Below are 18,180 nucleotides of genomic sequence, written 5' to 3' on the forward strand. Positions count from 1 at the left end.
AACTCAACAGCATAGTCAGTGTGTTCATATGCAACAAGGTTGCAAACCCAGCCACGAAAGGGGAGGTTTTGCAGAGGCCGTGGCCATTGCTGAGTTAAAACTATAAATAAAGCCAACTCGGTTTCTTTTGAGATTTCGGTGTGTTTAGCAGAGACTGGACGCAGGGAGGTGTGAAACTCAGAAGCATTGGAGGTTCCCCTCAACCAGGCACCCTGCTTTTTTGGGGGATATTTATTGGGAGCTCAGGTCCATGCAAGATGTGCAGTGCTTCCTTCTTCTCGCCAGGCCTAAACTGCCATGGGAACCGCCTGTTTTTGGAGATCTTTTGAGAGCTTATCTGAGCTTAACCGAACCTTCACCCCAGCTCTGTGGGTGAGATTGTCCCCTGCATAGAGGGGATGGAAGAAGCATGTCTCCATGGATGCCCCTTCACATCCGCAACACACATCAGGGGTTTAGTAGGGGAGTGGCCAGCCAGAGCTCTGTACGTGACACTGTCCACTTGCCACCCAGCAGAACATGGGTAGGAAATTCCCACAGAGGCAGCATTGCTCTCAGGAGTGGAGAGGGAACAAATGACAGTGCAGTAAGCAAGCCCTGACTAGAGGTGAGTGTGATTGCCTGCTGATCGCTATCTACACAGCCGGTTATGCCCCCTTCCCCCTCTGTGGGCCCTCAACTCTGCTCTCCCCAGGAGATGATATGCTGGGAACTCCCCATGGTGTGAAGTTTCCTGAGCAAGCTCCCCTGCTACAGAAAACTCCATGGGAAGGGATGATTTAGCCCTGGGTCTGTAAGATAACCGAGCCCCCGCAGTAAGCAGGTAGGAAGGCAGGAGGTAGCAAGCTACTCAAGGACCGATGGACCATCCCATTGCGTGGCCTGCCTCTAGCAGAGGCTGGTACCTGAATGCACTGAATAGAGAGGAGTCTATTCCCCACCTCACCCCCAGCAGGATATAAGCGTAACTCCAGCGAAGTCAGCAGTGCAGCTGAGATTCTACCCTGGGGGTTTGAACAGAGCCTGAGTTTGTCTGAGACGAGAGATGTTTCTACATTTAATTGCCAGCACCGGTAATGTAGCTAAGGGCCTAGTTCTTGCTCCAGTTTAAGTCAATGGGAGAGAATATAATGTTGTGTGACCTGAGAGTGAGCTGTAGCTCACGAAAGCTTATGCTCAAATAAATTTGTTTGTCTCTGAGGTGCCACAAGTACTCCTTTTCTTTTTGCGGATACAGACTAACACGGCTGCTACTCTGAAACTTGAGAGACAGTGTTATTCAGAAAGAAGCTACACAAAGATTGTTTTCAGAAGGGTAAGCCTGCCGATTTGTTTCAGGGCTGTGTCAGGCGTGGTGAGTTGTCTGTGAACAGATGTTCAAACCAGCTCAGCATCCATCCCACTGGCTTCAGATCTTCTGAAAATCTGGCCACTCATTTTGGTGCCTAAATGGAAGCGGAGCTCTTTTGAAAATAGAGATCAAGGTGCCTAATTCTGATTTAGCTTCCGGAGTAAAAATCCCAGCTCACTCCTTTCTGCATGTTACTTGTTTCCATTTGCAATGGGACTTGTCTTTTTAACAAGCTGCCATTTAGATGTTTTTGTTATGACATTTCTCCTTGGGAGCAAAGTTATTTTTGAGACATTTCATGCGGAGACATAATCAACTCTGCTGGAAAGAAGAAGCACTTTAGCTACGTTACTGCATTCAAGTGGGTGTATGGAGAGAGTTTCACGTCTGGTGTGCTGGGTAATGACTTGAGAGGACTCCATGCTTGTAAAACTAAACTGGCTCTTTATTAAGGGAACTATTTACAGACTGCTAAAACACCAGGTACACTGAAGCCATGTGCATACAGACTGACTTCCTGGTGCTTCCTTCAAACTCTTCCTTCCCGCAACCTGTGCTCCTCCTTCGACGTTTCATGTTCCTCCAAGTTCTATGCAGGTTGCTGCCGAGCAGGTTAACACACGGGCCTTTCGCAACTTGCAATTAGGGATAGATTCAGGAACTCAGGTGAAACAAATCTATAGGCATTTCAGTCTATCCCCTGGTGTGGACTGGTATAAATCTGCATTATGAGATGAGATTTGTCCATATGGAGACATGAATTATGGAACTAAATGACTTTTGGATTATTTCACAAACATCCCAGTTTGTTAAAAATATTTTGTACAAAGTTTTACTGAACATTTTCAAAATTCTGTAAAATTGCTTCAGTTTGGGGGAATTTGGCAACGTCAAAAATAGGCAAATATCTTCGGGGAAAAAAATCGTTTGCTATGAATAAGTCATCTAGTTCCCAGGGGAGGCTCCTTTCACACCTGTTTGCTCTGAGCATCTTTGAGCCAATTTCATGAGTCATCCAAACTTTTAGAGAATGAGCCAGAGCCAGAGAGATGCTGCTCAATAGAACCGTGCTTAGTGGGGATTTAAATCTCTATTTATTTAAATTTGTCAGATTGCCAGCGTTTTAACAGATTGAACTTCGGGGAGGCAGGGTGATCCACTGCATAGGACAATGAGACTCAGGAAATCTAGGTTTCATTCCCACGTCTGCCAGTGACCTGCCACATGGCTTGGAGCAAGTCCTTTCACCTTTCTACATCTGTTTCAACACCTATTTCTTTTCGGGATTGCTCCAATCTGCAGCAGGGTTCTCCTCTCTCGCTTTGCTCCCCTCTAGGGCTGGTTTCCTCACTGTCCTTTCACACAGTCTTACCACTTTTGGCACAAGAGTCTTCTCCACTGCAGAGCCCACTGTCTCTGTGATCCTGCTTCTCTATCCATAGCTCATCTGAAAACATTTTGTTTCTCCTCTGCCTTTACTTTACCTCTTAACCATTCTCTCTTGCTCGCTTTGCTGTCATTGTTTATATCACCCCGGAACTGTATTACTTAAATGTAAAAAGCCATTTGGGATAGAGCTAGCAGGAAGGAGACTATCCTGGGCCTGGTTTTCAGATGTGTGACTCACCCACAGCTCCAAATGAAGCCAATGGGAATTGAAAATCAGGACCTACACCAACCAGGCCCATGAATGGGGGATTTCTGCCTCTGCCAGTGAAACAGAATTTCTCCTAGGCTGCATGAAAAGGGGCACAATTTGGAAAAGGAGGAAAATCTTTCTGGATCCAGGGAAATGCTAAATATTGCAACGTTAAACCATCTCTGCCACAGGAAAATGAGAACAAAGGAAGGGGCAGCTGCCAGTGAATCATGCGGCTCTCCAGGAAAGGTTTGCAACAAAGATCTTTCCCGGGAGAGTTACACACCGCCATTTCAGGCAGTTTAATGAGTTCATTAAGAAAAATTAGGGCAAGTGAGGTATCAGCCCTCAGGGAAAAGTTAATTTAAGATGTGGTCTGCAGGAGGGGATTTGGTTTGCCTCTTGGGGCCAGTGGCAATCCATTTATTTCCTGTGGCACCAGATGTGAACAGGGGAGCCAATCAAAATATGCAAATGATGCAGATGAGATGCAAGGTACCCTGCTTTCAAGTGCCAGTTACTGGCTGGATTCCTCCTTTGTCTTGGCATCCGGTGCCTGCTTTATAACCTCTACTGCTGTTAGCACTTCTGTGATGGGCTCAGCTGGATGGAGGAGTGAGCGAATCAAGCTCTCACTTGCCACTCCTGGGACTAGGGGCAGGTGGAGACCCTGAGGCTCTGATCATGGTGTGATGGGGCCGGGGACAAGTCTGCTTAAGTGCTCGTCTCCCTGTGTTGAGTGATGACTCTAAAGCCCCAAGGTTACAAAGGGATGGGGGTGGGCAGAGAGTGTTTGCAGGAGGAGACATGAGCTTACCTGCTGAGGCTCTTAGCTATGTACTCCCTCCTGCTACTAGGTGGCCCTGCACCACTTTCACTCCAGCAGCCGGCAGGTCCACCCAGCCTCACACATCTTCCCTACACACGTATCCCATTGTATGCAGGGCCCATGTGAGATCACCACGGTGCACTCGTGTCAGTCCTCGTGGCCAGGCCCAGCTGGGACTGATCTGGTGAGGGGATCTCACACTACTTCTCTCCTTGGACTGAGCAGACCCTGTGGGATAGCAGCCAAGGTCATTGGCAGGACAGTGGGTGGAACTGCAGCCTCATGTGCCCCTCTTCCCATTAACCGTGTGCCAGAGAGAGCAACAACGTCTTGTTGGCGAGGAGCAAGATGGAACAAAGAAATCAATGTACATGTCTCAAGGGTTGTGGTGGATTCTCCATCGCCGGCAATTTTAAAATCAAAATTGAATGTTTTTTTCTAAAAGCTCTGCTCTAGGAATGATTGTGGGGCAGGTCTCTGGCCTGCGTTATCCAGGAGGTCAAACTAGATGATCACAACAGTCCTTTCTGGCCTGGACTCTGATGAGTTTAAGGCTGTACAAATCAAAAGCAACACCTTCAGTTCCACCCAGGAATCAATGGGCAGAGCCTTCAGCTCCCAGAGCACCGGCTTTATGTCCTGGTGCCAGGATTTGCTGCTTAATAAACAAACTTTTCATGACACATCTGTGTCGGTTCCCGGGTCCATTTCAGGTTTGCACCCCATGCACGTCACACCGCTGTACTTTATACTCCAAGGAGACACAGGCATGGATGAGAACAGCAAGCTCCATGTCTGAGTGGAAAGGGTTTGCTCTCCTAGCCAGCCATAGATGGAATACTGCTCTCTGCCGGACTGCGACGACAAGAGAACTGTCATAAGCAACAGGGGGTCTTACACCACCTACATTGTGAACTTGGGTGACCCATGGTGAATGACACTCCAGGGAGAGGGTCGATATTGTCTTGGTCACTCTCCTTACCTCACTTGGAGCTGGGCTGAATAGAAAATATAAGATCCAGGATCCAAAGCAGAAAATCACTTGACCTAAAGTCACAGTATAAAGTCTCTAGAAAAGCCCCGTAAAAGGGAGCGAATGGCTTTTAAAGGTAAAGCGATTTGTTACAGCAAAAGGCGCAGGCACTCATGTGGAATAAAGAGTGGAAGCGCCAAATTGGGCACCTTTCAGCAAGCACTACATTCCCTTTAATGCAAAAGGGGAAAGACTAAAATCTGTAGCCAGCCGAAAGCGCTGAATCAGCGGATCTTGCTGAACGTGTGGTAGGCCATTAGTCCGCTTCGCCGGCACCTGACCCCAAACAGCTGGAGCTGGGCGTTTGAAAAACACCTGTTACCCAATACCTTTTAGAGATGCTCCACTGTGAAATATCAGTGTGGGCACATATAGGAGGCCTGGGAATGTCCCATTTCTTCATCGGGGGAAGGGTTCAGGGCCCTAATTGAAATTCTCAGCACTGATGTCAGTTCCTGGGCTTTTTAAAGGAGCAGCCTGCTACATGCAGCTTGTGTCCTTGATCGTCTCCCCCACCCCCACTACCCTGTACATTTAACACATCAGAGGAAAGCTAAATTGTACATCAGTGAAATAGGCAAGAGGAAGATGTGGGGTGATGACAGCAAAGCACATAAAGTAGCTGGCGGGGAGCACCCGTTTAGTAATAAGGGCTCTGGAATGCAGTCTATTTTACAGGCATAATAAAATAAAGACAAAAATAATAATAAATCATTAATATAATACCACTAGCATCTTTCTTTCTGGGAGATCCCAAATTGCTTTTACAAACACTGTGTGCTTATAGCGAGATCATTTCACCTGCCACTGGAGTGCTGCCACCTCTGAGCTAGGATGCAGCAGCTGTTTAACAGTGTACAGTGATTACACACAAGGATTTAGGTAAAGGGAATTCAGAGGAATACTGTAAGTGGCAGGGGAGATTTTAGATAGGGAGAATGTAATTACCAGCATTGTAAATTGGCCAGGGCTTGGTGTCATCACCCCTCCATTTGCATAAAATGCCATTGGATTTGTGTGGATTGCAAGTGGTCAGGATACAGAGATTTTTGTCTCATCTGAAAGACTGGATCCCTAGACGAAGAGCACCCCTACTGCCATGCTCAGGCACTGGTTCATTGTTGGTGGAGTGAGCCACCTACCGAACTATCACAACCCCTTTCTGCATCAGTCTTGGTTTCAGATACGAAGCTCTCAAATACTGATCTGGCCCAACAATGCTTCACTTACAAGATCTGGCAAGCTCACAGTGTGGGGTGGTGCGACTTTTGGCCACCTACACAGGGCCAAATGCTGAAGTCCAGGCTCAGGAAAGCTCCCATTGAAGTAAAGATCACTGTCATGAGTATAATTTATATACATTATTATAACTATTACGTGTTGCAAATGACTGAGGAGCAGCAAAACCAAAGTCAAAACCAATTGACATCAGTGTCCCTGTGTGCCAGGTGCTGTATAAAGGCATATTAAGAGACCCTATCTGTCCATAAGAGCTTAGATTTCAAAGAAACAAGACAGATCAAGTGGGAGGGGAAACAGAGGCAAAATGAAGAGAAGTGATTTTCCCAAGCAGGTCAGAGGCAGAGGAGAGAACAGGTCTCCAGGCTGCTACTCTTTGTCCTAGACACTGGAACATGCTGATTTGCTCCATGTTTTGTTGTTTCTTGCTCAGAAAGATTCAGTCAGATCTGGTCTATCTACTGCATCAGGATATTTTGTCCCCATTCTTACCTGCCAATGAACTGGGATCCTGAATCTGGGTTTCCGCCTGCCAAGTTGCACTCAGGAAAACAGCTGGGACAGAAGTTACAGAACAAAATATTGCGTGTCACCCATGAAACGTACATGATGAAACCACATGGCCCTGCCGTAGGGGTCTGATTTGGGCTCTTGGCTAAAACATGGATGTGACGGATGGTTTTGAACAATGAGACTATTTCGTGACAAGGCTGGAAACACGAGCTGATCTTGGCTGTTTCACAGAGCCAGGCCAGGCCGGCGATGTCACAAGTCAAGCTTTGTGGCAGCAGGAACGTTTGTTAAAAAACCAAGTATCCTACAAACCTGGTAAATGTCATGGGACTCAGGGAATAGAGAGCAAATAAAGAGGGAAGGGGAGCTCAGAACATATATTACACCCAAACACAGAGTGTCCCCACAGTGAATCCTCATTGTCTGTCAGCACTGAGGAGCAGATAGATGGAACAGGATGGCCGTTCACTATGTGCAAATAAGACAGCATCTGGGCACTTAAGCTGGGAGAGCAGTGGTTGGGGAAATGGAAGTGGCGTTTAAAAGGAAAGGGATTCATTACACTTCACAGTCTATGCCCTATAATTGTTACTCCAAATCTCTGATGTGCTTTTATTTAACCCTTTGATTTTCCCACAGAGCTCATGTTCCGATGCCTTCTGGTCCTTAAAAGACAACACAGTACATCACCACGGATCAGTTACTATAGAGCGAAGGGATTTGAATCCAAGACCTGAGACTGGAGCCTCGAATCTGAACCACTTCCAAATGTCAGCAGGGGTTGGGGGTGCAGGGGACAAGGGCTGGGGGCGAGCCCCAGCAGCCAAACCTGCCCTGCTGCTTTGGGTTTGGGGTCAGCTGAAGTAAAGTCTCAGAAGACAAGCAGGTGACATATTGGCCCCCTTGAATCCAAGCAATAGCCTAACCTTAATGGCGACCTGCAATTGGAATCCTTACCTGGGCTCATCTGGCACAGAAATACATTGGGCATCTTGGGGCCTGTCTGCCACAGCATGGCTGAGATAGAGGAGAATGGGCACAGGGAGGCCCCCTCCCCCTGGCCCTGCTCCAGATTACATCTTGCCAGGAGCAGACTACCTGCAGTCTGGAGGAGAGCTGGCCACCACGTTCCGAGCCAGCCTGGGCAGGTGGTTGGGGCATAACCAGGCAAAGCACGGGCATTATTGTCTATACCCTTGTAAAGAGCTGCTGGCTCAGAAAGATCCCCTGCCCCTCTCCCTCTCCCCCTCCTAGGCTGCAGGTATAACAGCAGCTTTCAGGTTTGCCCTCAGCTCTCCCCAGCCATCCGCTGGCCCCTGGTGATAAATTTGCAGCAATAGAAACACGAGAGGTTCATATGACCTAGAGGGTCAATTCAGTCTGGGTCTGGCTTCACTGCTGAGTTAACCCGAGTTACGTGTGCTCTCATTGCCGAGCTCAGGTGGGAACAGCCATGCTGTGTCCCAACTGGGGCGACACTCACTCGTGTGTGTCGCTAGGACTTCTGGGGGCACATCCCATGGTCCTCTGAGCTGCAATAAGCTGAGCTGCTCGAGGAATCCTTTCCCAGTGACTTGTGGGAGAACTTGTCTGTCCTTTCTGGGCACACAGGGGGGAATTGTGGGAAGGTGTTGCAGGACTAGGGGCGCCAAGGGGAGCTAGCCTGCGTCCACACTACAGCAGTCATGTTAGCAGTTGACAAGTGGCACCAGAGCCTATGCCCACAATGGGGCAGCCATCTTGAATTAAAAGCACCACCACATTCCAGCGAATGGGGCGTGTATGTGGCTGGGATTTTAGTTAAGGGCGACACTGAGGTTCACTTTGCAATAAAGACAAGGCCTCTGAAATGCCGCCAGTGGGTATCCCAAGTAATGAGGGACATTCAAGGCAGGTGGTGAACCGCCACTTAGCATCCTTCCTTCCCTTCTAACCCCTGAGGAATTCAAAGAGCATTGTTCCTGACAAGTAATTACAAACCACCAGTACCAGCTCGCGTCGCTCACTTTTCAGCTACGTCTGCTCATCCTTGCCAAAGCTGAAGCAATGCAAAATGGAAATTTAAAAACTTCATCCGCATTGCCAACAAAGGCTCATTAGCTTGCAAGGTTGGTTATTTCCAGTTGGATTTTTTTCCCAGCCCACACAAATCCTCTTGACCAAGGTAAAGCCAAGTGCTTACAGCAGCGAGATTGGTTGAAAATTGACTTTTAATCTGTTGCTCCTCCAAAGACCACAAATCTATTAATACTCCTTCTACAAGGCAAATACAAGTTTTTGCTGAGGATAGTTACCAGGAGCGGGGAGCTGGGAAGTCTGTTGCTAAGGATTGTTACTTGGTGCTTCAAAGTCCTTGAGCGTTAAACAGCCCGAGAAACTTTTTTGTCTGGTATGAGACATACACACATACACGTTTCTGAAATGTCTTACATGAGAAAAGATTTGGAAGCCAGGTGCAGTGAATATTGATGATGCAAAGGGGTTCACTCACCACAGGAGCACCTCCTTGTGGCCAGGCATGGTGTAGCAGTTGTCTCTCCCTATGGTGCCCCCGCCAATGGTCGCTCCCTTGCTGTGGTGATCTCTTGTTGTGCAACTTGGCCCTCTGACCAGGTCATGCTTCAGTCTGCCCTTCCCAGGGTATCAGAGAGTCCAACCTATAGTCCAATGACCTTACAGCAGGTCTTCCATCTGCCTCTGGGCTCCATGGTCCATGATCTCAGGCAGTTTCACTCCACCTTCCTTGGTGGCTGGTCGGGGACGCCAGACCCTCCCGCTACTCTGGGTTCAGGACCAGGGACCATGCAGCTGGCAGCTGAGGTCTCCTCCCTCACACTCCTTGCTTCCTCCCTGGACCATTTCCTACCTCTTCTATCCCCCAGAGAGTCACTGCAGACTCTCCCTACAGCCCTCTTCTGCTCTCAACTTCCTAGCTTTATGCTAACCAGTCTGCTCCTGCCCAGCTGGGCTTCATGGCCAGTTAAGCCTGGTTCTCCCTCCAGGTGCAGCCAGGAAACATAACTGGCCTCTCGGGTCCACATTGACCCGGTCAAGGCCTATGCGGGGATACACACACCATCATAGATGAATACAGATCCTCAGCTGGCATCAATGGACATCGGTCCATTGAAGTCAGCTCGGATACCAGCTATGGACATTAGTGGAAGTAATAACCCCATAACTGTGGGTCAGAACCTCACAATCTGGCCCAGGGTTCTCTCTCTCACTCATGCCTGGTTGCCTTCCTTCTGCTTCCTGTTCTTTTAGCGCCAGTTTATCTCCCCAGAGCTCTCACACCTCCTTCTCCCTTGCCCCCCGCCCCTCCCAAATCTTCAATTGTCTTTCCTCTCCTGCTAGGCCTCTCTCCTCTAGGCTTCCATCCCTCTCTCCAAGCTCCTAACCAGCCACCCTCACTTTGCTATTCTTCTTTCAAATGTTTCTGTCCCCCCAGTGCCAGTTACAGCACTGCCTGTAATGTCCTCCCATGCTATTAATCTGTCAACCACGGTGAGGTTTTCTGCTCCAGTTTGTCGCACCAAGCTGATGGAAACAATATGACAGCCAAATGCATGGCCCCATTCCACGAGGAGCAAATGTCAAAGCCACGGGGTTCAGGTAGGTTTGAAATGTTCTCACACAGGCTCACCCCCCTCCTTGCTTGCACCTACTCCTGTACAAGGCTGTTCTTCTGAGCCCCAGCTGCCCTTGTCCAGAGACAATCTGATGATTGAGAAACCAGCAGGGAAGAAGCACTTTAAGCCGTACATGCCCCCCCCCCGCCCCCCACCCACACATCCCAGCTAAAAACTTGCTTATAAAAAGTTGACATTTTTAATCACAAGAGGACCGAACTTTGCTTCAGAAACAAACTTAATTTTTCTACACCCAAGCTCATTAGTGGCACATAACAAGAAAGCAACAAGGGCCCCATTTAAATTGTAGATTATGACCTTTACGTTTAAGATCTTTTCAGACATCCTGTTTATGGATTTTTTATATTGGCACTTCATAATCCTCAAAACGAGATTTTATAAAGCCTTTTTATTACAAGGCACTGCATCCTATGTCACCCCCCTCCCACTGTCGTGTCCTCTCGAGACAACCTTGGTAATTAGAAGTTTTTGAAAATTCCCATAAATTAATGCTACAACTAGACAATATTGTGGAGGGAGGCCGCATGGATTCTGCTAGACTCTCTTCCCTTCTCCATTATCTTGCTCCTAGGAAAGGAACTTGTTCACTGAGTTTGAACCTAGGAAAATGTAAGGAGAGGGATTCTTATCAAGGGACAGAAGTCAGCGCATTTCAGGGTTGAGCCACAAAGAACATTTATGCAACAAAAGTCACCTCTGTGCAATGATGCAAATTAATCACACGGGTTTTGTTTGCTTGATAGGTTTGTTTAAACAGCCCTTAGTAAGCAGTTTTGGGCCAGTGATTTAGGATTTAAAAGAAATCAAATATACCTAGGATGGATGTTCATGACAGTGTTAAAAGTTTGATGAAAACAGGGTTTTTTTCCCATTGTTTTTAAAAAGAAACATTCTCCGTGCTGAGAAGCAGCAAGTGAAACTGCTTCTAAGCAGAAAGGGCAACTAACTGGCTTTGTGTGAATGAGTGAAGTGCAACAAGTAAACAAAGTGCATGGATGGTGTAAAGTGAATTAGTATAATACATTCTCCCGGTAGGGAGAGTTTGCGACGTGCTTTCTACAGCAGAGCGAGGGGATTCCACCTACCCTGTACAACTCAAGGGCGTGCAGGGTTTGCGACTCTGCTGTTCCTCTACCTTGGAGCAACTTGCCAAAAAGAAACTGAGGATGGGTAGGGTGTAGGCAGAGCCATGGCTCTGTTCCCCCTCACCCCCACCCCTCCATGTTCTGGCCTGGGATGTCACAAATTACACCCCCACCCCAGCAACCAGTGTCTCTGCACTGCCCCCTAATATGGGGCTGCGTATTTTGTCCCCAATTCCACAATGTGCTTAAACACATGCTTAACTTTATGCATGTGCTTAAAGTCCACCCCTACTCAGCAGAGCACTTAAGCAGGAGCTTAAGTTTAAGTCCTGGAGACATCAATGTTTAAAGTTAAGCCCGGAAGTAAATGCTTTGCTGAACTGGGCCTTTCTGCACAACCTAGTGCTTAATGTGTTAGTAGGGGTTTAAAGAAGTTATTTTTATCTTAACAGTGTCCCTTAATTTATTTTTTTGAATGCTAAATAGTTTTGAATGAGGGAAAGGATATTCGATTTGTCTCAAGATGTTGTATAACTGTGATGAGATGAGGGCTAGCAACACTGTGTTAGCCCAGAAAGTTAAGACAACTGCTTCTTACAGGTTCAAGTGCCTTACGTGCTCCTGCGTGTAAATTGAATTGGCTAAAAATTGCTGATCCATTCGAGATGGACCAGACTCCGGGCCAGATGCTTATTACTATGGCTGAGTGAACACTGCAAAAACCCACAAGCATGTGTTTGAATTCTTAAATTGATTTCCCTCACGTCGGCTGATGCCCTTTCTAGGAATGCTCTCATCTCTCCGGTCAGTGAGTTTGCTAGTGGGGGTGTTTGCAAAAGGGGATTTAAGAGAACGTAGCAAATTAAAAGAGCGTGTCCTGCAAATATCCAATCCTTGAAACAGGAGCTGCACCAAGCAGTTTTATGACATGAAATTCATTTGCGCAAAACATTCGTCAGAAAATTTGGAAGCGTAAATAAATTCCTAAAAAATGGAACACTTTGGACACAGGGAAATTCCTTAGGACAAGGATACTCCAGTGCTCAGGGCGTGAGGATGTAGGGAGTTTGTTGCTCTGTGCCAGACTTCCTATGTTTAAAGGTAAGGAAAGTCAATAAGACGTGGTACCTTTTGGTTTGCGTCTGCACAAGATAGTTAAATAGCAACACTTTGGTGTGCTTGGCAAGTCACACCCTTGTAGTCCACACTGCGATGCGGCGTAGACAAGCCCATCGTCAGTTACGAAAGGCCTAAATACCTTTAAAAATCTGGGCCTTAGTCCCTCTGGGCCTCACTTCCCCATATGTGAATGGGTATAACAGCCTTGCCCTGCCTTCCAGGCGTGTTGCGAGGATAAATACAATAAAGATTGAGCCATACTCTGAAACTACAATAATGGGGGCCATAACAGTAACTTGGTAGCTAGACAAAGGGCTAAATTCCCCACGTAAACGAGGTCCATGGAAATGATTTGCTGAGCTCTGCTCCTGAGACCCTTGAGAAGGGGGCCCTGCCTGCCTTTACCCAGCAGGAACAAAGTACATCTCTTCAGCCATTACAACTAATAATAATCCAAGTGCCTAAACTGAGTAATGGAACCGCTTGCTGGAAAGTTACTGGAGGAAGAAAAGCAAGTGATTGAGAAAAAGCTCCCCTTCCCAGCCTGTCTCACAGATTATTTCCTCCCGAGTTCCCCGGGAATCATCCCACCTTGGGTGCCATTTAATGCACTGTGAGTGCATGGCAGGTAGGGGAAAGGCACAGGCTCCCATTGGACATGGTGTGAATCCTGCCATGTTTGCTCAGCGGGGCTGTTGGAAGGAGGTCGTACCTAATCCTGAGGAATGCTGAGGGGAAGGGCCAGAGCTGGAATTACCCCTGAGCAGCCATACAGGTAGGAGCTTGTCCCCTCCCCCTTCAGCAGCTACCACTCGTGATGGTAAGTTCCTGTGCTCCTTGCATTGCTGAACCCCACCATACACAGAAGGGGGGGGAGGAGGGAGGGCCATGGCCCCATGCTCCCTGCATTGCATCTCAGAGTGGTGCCAGCTTGTCATGGGCCTAGTGGCTCGTGCAAAATCTGCAGCCCCAATGCACAGGGAGCAGGACAGGCCATTGGGTCTGGCTGAGGTAACAGGGCCCAGGGGAGAATAGCAGGGCTGTCCCTGTTCAAGGCAGGCAAAGACCAAGTCATTAAGAAACATCTCTCTGTCCCCATGACTTCCCCAGGCCTGGTGCTCTCATTCGGTGCTGTGTGCAGAAAAGCAGCTCCCCTAGGGGTGGACATCACTGTCAGCACGTATGATGGCTACGAAGGGATGCGTTTTTCAAAGAGCCTCCAAATTCCTCCCCAGCATTTCTGTGCCCATGCAGCGTTTGTACGTTCAAGCCCCTGGGTTTGCACAGACTCCTGGACACTCTTTCATGCGCTTCTCTAGTTTACGTACACCAGTGTCTCTCTGCATATACAAATGCAAGTGTTTTTTCACCGAAACAGGTATGGTGGCAAATTCTGAGAGTGGCATTTAGAAAGCTCCTTAGGACATTTGGCCCATAAGTGGATCAATGATGTAAATACGTATCTATGGCTAAACTCTGGTCCTACTCTTCCCATTGGTCCCAGTTGGCTCTTCACCAGGTTTTAAAAAACAGCTGCAGAGAAGTAAGAACTGTACTAGAATTGTACTAAAGTGAAACTCTGTGCATGCCCCTGTTAGGTCTCAACTTTTAGATTGCCAACTCTTTAGGGGAGGGCCTTCCTTTATTATCTAGATGTGCAGCTGCATACACGGTGGGGTCCTCACCTTGCTGCCCTGTTGGGGGTACCGCAATAGAAATATTAAATAATAATCAATCTCAAAAATAACCCAAAGCCTGTACTGTGTATGTAACTAGAGCCATGCATGCCCTGGGTGTTTATCTGGGAGACACAAACTACAACAAGCAAAGGGTTTCTTTCTTTTTCTTTACTCCCGTCACAAAGTTTTTTGTTTCCTGGTGACATTTGGTAAATAAGCCATGGCAGCAAATGGGGGCCTGCAAACTGGAATAAGGGAAAATGCGCATTTAGTGGAATCTGATATAATTGCACATAATAGTGAGTGTTATGTTGCCAAAATATAATGGTAGTGATTGCAAGCTTTTGGGGGGCAGGGACCATCTTTTGTTCTACATTTGTACAGCACCAAGCACAATGGGCTGCTGGCCTATAATTAGGGCCCCCAAGCATTACACTAACACAAACAATAACAATAATTGCAGGTTGCTGCTGCAAACTCCAGCCCACTTTTGGCCCCCTTTGAGCCATCCCAGCTCTGCGCGGGCTCTGTGTTTGTGTGTGCATTGCTCCGTTCTAGGGAGCATTTTCCATCTGTGACCGTTCACTCCAAGTGACCTTTTTAACGCTGGCTGCCTGGGTGTGCTTTTTCTGGGGGCGGAGGAGTGTGAATAAACGGGGCGGGGGGGGGAATCTAGAAGCAACAGCCACCCCATTAACATAGTGGAAAGATGGCATTTAAGGAGTTAAGCAGTAGGCAGTGCTATAGGCCTGCGAATAGCAGTGTGCAGCTGCAGCAAGGAGAGCTGGATAGAGATGTTAAGTAACGGAGCTCAGAAAGCCTCAACTGCATCAGTAGCTGGAATCTTAGCTACAGGGCAAGGCTTTCCCCCCTTTCCCCCCCCAGCCAGTGACATCAGAGGCAGCGGTTGGCATGAAAAGCATCCCGGGGGGAAAGCAGGAGTCGCAGGATGGACAGAGATTCTGGGAAGCCTCCGTCTAGGTTGCATGAGGGGGAATTGCAGTGACAGCTACTCCAGCACTGCCATCCTTCCTGGAGACGCGGACTCTGAGACACACACACGCACAGGCTGGGGCTGCTGCATTTGGGGGAACGTTCACTCCCTCCTGCACACGCTTACTTTGCTGGCGCCTTGGTGGAACGCAAAGCAAATGCCCTTCTGACCAGGGCGGCGAGTGGAAAGAGAGCTGCTGGAGGAGAGGGTCCTGGTAGGAAAGGCAGATCCTGTACAATGCTGTTGGAAGGACCAAGGGGGCACACAAAGCAGCCGTGGACTTAACCCGGAGGGGAGGAAGCTGGCGCCCTGGTAACTGACCTCTGTGGAGTTTTGAAGTGACTGCACAGCGCTCAGGTAAGGGGAGAGGAAAGTGAGCCGGGCTGGGGCTGGTTATGCTTGGGCTGATGGAGAGGTGGCTTATTTTATTTTATTTTTAATGCTGAAAGCATTAACAGAAGATTCTTTGCCAAAAAAGTGTACATAAGGCTATTGCGGGGAAGCAGGAGAGGCCGGGTTACAGGGATTACCAGAGGCCAGAGGGTTACTGACAAAGTTTCACTTTGGGCTGCCAATAAGCTGCTCTTTGGAAGGGGAATTTGCTCCGTTATCTTCCCCCATCTGCATTTAGCCGTACGGGAGACGCTTTCAGGACCTTATTAAAAATGCCAAGCGTGACAAATGATGGACAGACAATTGCATTTCTACTCACAGTTGTCCCCATTTAAAACAAAAAAACACCACACTGGAAGTGACCTGAGTGTCTGTTTCTGCTTCTCAAAGCTGGGAGTGGGGAAGGAGAGGAGACAAATCATTTGTTAATCTATAACGAGCGTTTTATGCTGTCTGTGTAATTAAGTTAGAAATCGATATGTGAGAGCTTCCTGGCTCTGAAAGGGTTAAAGATCCTTTGCAGGGAGGTGTTAATAATTCTATTATTGTCCGTGATTTCTCACCATATCCTGCTGGTTTAAAAAGGGCTCCTAGACTTGGAGAAGGGGAAAAAAAAATCTCTCTCCTTAGACTTTGTGCAGGAACATTCGCAGCATGGGAAATTGGAAAAAACTGGTAATCCTTTCAAATGAACTTTCCTGATTCATTCTGCGTCCCGGATGATAACGTCTTAGAATTTTTTAAATATATACGTTAAGAAAAAGGGGATAGTGAGCAGGACAGTTAAATAATAATATGAAGGTTACCTTGAGCCTAAGATTAGAAAAAAATAAATAAAAGGAAGTCTCTGCTTCTTCCAAAGGGGCACGATTTAATAAACTTTCTCTGCAAATGCAGTAAGCCCATCATGGGTTTGAACTGAAATATTTGGATGGGCAAACTTTGGAGAAGGGACGAGAATGAGGTGAGGCAAGAGGGTAGTACGTTGTAGGGCAGAGAGCAGAGATGCTTAAAAAGCTGGCTGGAGCCCTTGGAAGCATGAGATGTCTGATACACTTCGGTGACCCTTCCAGTCCAGATTGCTCCTTATGGCACCATTGGCAGCTGTAAACTGGAGAATCTCCACTTCCTGGTTTACTCTGCTCAGATTATTTTAACAAAACATGAACAGGGTTCTACAGGGACCACCTGTCTGGAAGCATCATCCCCAAATTAATCCCTTTGCTCTTATTGCAAATGGAAGAGTCTTTCCCTCTAAGTTCCACTAGAGTTTTGCTGAGCTATTGTTTTAATAGGCAGCCCCTTTTGTATGATTAGTGAAAAAACTAGCTTGACAAGCTACACTGCAAATGAGTGGCTGGCCCTCCATTCATCTGCCATCCCTGAGTTTAGCCTCCTTCAGTCTGGATTTTCATTGATGGTTATTATTATTTATGGCAAATGCAGTTCAGTGCTCAGGAGAGGGCAAGAACTGTGCCATGAAAGAACATTCTCCTCCAAGTTTTGGGCAAAGCACCGGGAAGCTATGCTGATAGGTAAGGTTAGAGCGTTATGTCTGTCTGACCCTAGGGAGCCAAAAAATATAGCCTTGGAGAAATGTGAGATAGAAGAGCATCTACTCCCCCCCCGGCAAATTGCAGGGTTGTCTCTGTTGTCTCTATATGTCTCCAGTACAGTTGTAAAGGTCCCAACCACTTGCCTTGTCTTGTATTCTGCACTGAAGGTCCCCCGGAAATCACACATGAACCCTTGTCCTCTTCACTCCCAGCAAGGGCATGAGGCACGGGAGCCGTCTTCTCCCTAAAGGTGAACTGCCACCGTTTTTGCTCCAGCCATATCCAGGCAATCTTCCCAATGACTTCAAGAGGAGGTTTTCCTGTGTAAGGCCTGCAGGAGTTGGCCCTGTAGCCGTGGCTGGTCCAAGAAACGCTAAGGCTATGGCTGGGGCTGCATGTTCTGAGACCGACTCTGCGATGTTACAATTGATCTCCCCGCAGAGAATGGGCTTCAGGTCCTGTGTGTATGATCCACCTGGACATTTTTAGCCTTAACCCATTACTGCCAAAGGGGTTCATGTTCTCTGTCATTTGCTATTGCCATTTCACCACTTACCCATATGCTACAGCCGGAGCTGGGATCCCAGCTCTCGCCACGCAGCAGGAAGGCAGCTAGTCTCCTCCCGCTTTGTAGCGAGCAGATACGAGATGGGGAGGTAGAATGCCACCTGCAGAAGCCCAGGGTACCAGTCTGTGACATGGGTGGAGGCAGCGGGAGGGCCTGCAGGCAGGGACGTGGAATTTCACTTTTCATGGGAGCGACCTTTCTGGTGGCGAACAAACCATTTTAATTTTTGGTCTTCCTCAGGCCTTAACCAAAACACATTAGGGGCCCGATTCTGATCTCAGAATGGTGTCTATCTGGAGTAACTCCTCTGAAGTGACTGGAAAGCTGGTGAAAATGAGATATCAGAATCAGCCCTGGACTCCTCTTTAACAACCGGCAGCTGCTGTGTTAATGCCCAGGTAGGGTGCATTAGCCTGTTACCCTGGGGTGCAGTGGAAAGGGGGTAGATTGGCTGGTGAGTGCATACATTTCGTATTGCTAGATACACCCCTTGCTCCACAAGGTTTGAGGTTGCTTCCAGGGCAGTTCA

The 18,180-nt window shown here is 47.8% G+C and overlaps 1 protein-coding gene across 1 annotated transcript in view; it reads left to right on the forward strand.

The window, feature by feature from the left end:
* Positions 1-14,906: 14,906 nt before the first annotated feature.
* Positions 14,907-18,180, forward strand: part of WSCD2 (WSC domain containing 2) — a 132,708-nt gene continuing 129,434 nt past the window's right edge. Inside the window, exon 1 of the mRNA XM_074972908.1 lies at positions 14,907-15,491. The gene's annotated coding sequence lies outside the window, so the exon portion shown is untranslated. The remainder of the gene's footprint in view (positions 15,492-18,180) is intronic.

Source organism: Natator depressus, chromosome 15, assembly GCF_965152275.1.
Source record: "Natator depressus isolate rNatDep1 chromosome 15, rNatDep2.hap1, whole genome shotgun sequence".
In the NCBI taxonomy this organism is placed as follows: Eukaryota; Metazoa; Chordata; order Testudines; family Cheloniidae; genus Natator; species Natator depressus.